The sequence below is a fragment of the Arachis duranensis genome, chromosome 8, assembly GCF_000817695.3.
Source record: "Arachis duranensis cultivar V14167 chromosome 8, aradu.V14167.gnm2.J7QH, whole genome shotgun sequence".
NCBI lineage: Eukaryota > Viridiplantae > Streptophyta > Magnoliopsida > Fabales > Fabaceae > Arachis > Arachis duranensis.
The window spans coordinates 39,688,823-39,691,116 of record NC_029779.3 but is presented as its reverse complement, the minus strand read 5'-3'; the positions used below and the strand labels follow the sequence as shown (position 1 = coordinate 39,691,116).

Below are 2,294 nucleotides of genomic sequence, written 5' to 3'. Positions count from 1 at the left end.
TCTTCCCATGCCAAATCCGCTCACAGTTTAAACAATATGCATTTTGTAGTCTTTCATAGTTGCAAAACACCTAGGTTTTAGGTAAATTATCCCTGTCCAATCAGATTCCTATGGAAAGCGATCAGTTGATATCCAACGCTACTCTTGCTCTGAGGAAGGTCCTTGCAAAATGTTGTCTCTTACTGAGTCCTCCACTTCCATTACTATCTCGATATTGTCTGTTATCAGCTTCGCTGTTATGCTGCTCATATAATCCAGTGGCACACCATGCATTTGCACCCAAAAATCTATGAATATGTGCTCTACTTCATATATTGACTCGTTCTATCTCTAAGTTGTAAGTTGATCAAATATCCCCTTATACTCCATGGTCCTCCCAATATTTTATTTCTTCCACCTTTAGGATTGCCCCATATTCCCATTAGTGTATTCTTGCAAGTTCTGAAACTAATTTCTTTGTCCGCAATGATCTTTCCAACTAAATTCATGAAGTCTAGTTGAAGTCATTTTGGTATTCTCTTTTGATTGTTATTGTTTTTCCTTCTGTAGGTTCACCTCCATAGTTTGCCATCGTTGTCGATATTCCCAGCGTGTGCCTGATTTACGTGGTATATAGGTAAGTTTATGTATTTTGAGCTAGTTGATCGATGAGCTAGTGAAAGTGTATTAATATATGGAGTCGTTGTGTCATGTGTGAATATGTTGTTTTGATCTCTCTTATTGAGCATATCCCCACGATTAGGTCCCCTCTAGTTGAGATAAAAGAGCTCTCCAGTTGAAGAATACATTGCATGAACTCTTCATATCGTTATTTCTGCACAACATATCTCACTAACCATAATTAATTTTAAGAAATTACTTTATATATTATATTGTGGAATAGTATGATCATTTACTATTCTTTATTAGTAAATATTGTCAAATACACTGGTATAAGAAATTAGAAAAAAATGTATTCATCAATTTAAAAAATACTAATTTATTTTTTAATAGAATAAATTATATATTGAAAAAAATTGTTAGTTTCTTTTCATAATAAATAATACTCAACGATAGTGTTCTATTAATATTACTAAGAAATATTAATTAATCTAATAATTTTTATAATGATGTACGCCTATAAGTTAAAAAACTTGAAAATATATCATAAAATGTAAAATTTTAACATGTAATAATGTTGATCTTATTGTTTTAACTTTAAGAATGAATACGATATCAACAAATACAGCTGTTCTAAGTAAATTTTAACAAAAATAAATCTCTATAAGTATTGTTATTAATAAAAAAAATTTATTTTAAAAACAAATATTTTTTTTTTCTTTTAGTATTTTCTAACTCAGCAAAATGAAGATTAATCCACAAGGTATTGATGCTCCATTTATTAACGCCGTTAGCCAATAGATTGCTATACATACAATATGGAATTCATACTCCTAATACTTGTTTAAATAAACGAGTGAAATAACTATTCAACTAATTCAAATTAATTAAGTAAAATACTAATTATTTTTAATTTTTTAAATTATAAAATATTTATAATAATACAAAAAACAACAACAAAGCCTTGTCCCACTAAGTGGGGTCGGCTACATGAATCAAACGACGCCAGTGTGCTCTATCATGTATCATGTCTACAGAGAGACCGTTTACATGTAGATCTCGTTTGACCACCTCATGGATGGTCTTTTTAGGTCTTCCTCTGCCTTTCGCCCTTTGTCCATCTTCCATCTCATCCACCCTCCTGACTGGATATTCTATCGGTCTTCTTCTCACATGTCCAAACCACCTGAGATGCGATTCAACCATCTTTTCCGCAATTGGTGCTACTCCAACTCTCTCCCTTATATCTTCATTCCTTATTTTATTCAATCGCGTATGACCACTCATCCATCTCAACATCTTCATCTCTGCCACACTCAGCTTATGTTCGTGCTCCCCCTACGGCTTATGCGCAGACCATACACTTCCAGAACTTCTCTCCATAAGTCCAACTTCTTATTTAAGTCTTTCCTTGACTCTCTCATAAGGATGATATCATCGGCAAAAAGCATGCATCATGGCACAGACTCTTGGATGTGCTCTGTGAGTACTTCCAAGACTAATGTGAAAATGTATGGACTTAAGGATGATCCCTGGTGTAATCCTATACCAATAGGAAATTCCTCTGTCGCACCACCTTGAGTCTTCACACTAGTTGTGACCCCATCATACATGTCTTTAATTGCCCGAATATATGCGATCCTTACTCTCCTCTTTTCTAAAACCTTCCATAAGACCTCCCTTGGTACCCTATT

At 33.7% G+C, this 2,294-nt stretch overlaps 1 long non-coding RNA gene across 1 annotated transcript; it reads left to right on the top strand.

Annotated features, from left to right (window-relative positions):
• Positions 1-134: 134 nt before the first annotated feature.
• On the top strand, positions 135-690 carry LOC127741182 (uncharacterized). Its single transcript, XR_008002176.1, has 2 exons — positions 135-337; positions 550-690. It is a non-coding gene; the product is annotated as an uncharacterized LOC127741182 (long non-coding RNA).
• Positions 691-2,294: the final 1,604 nt, after the last annotated feature.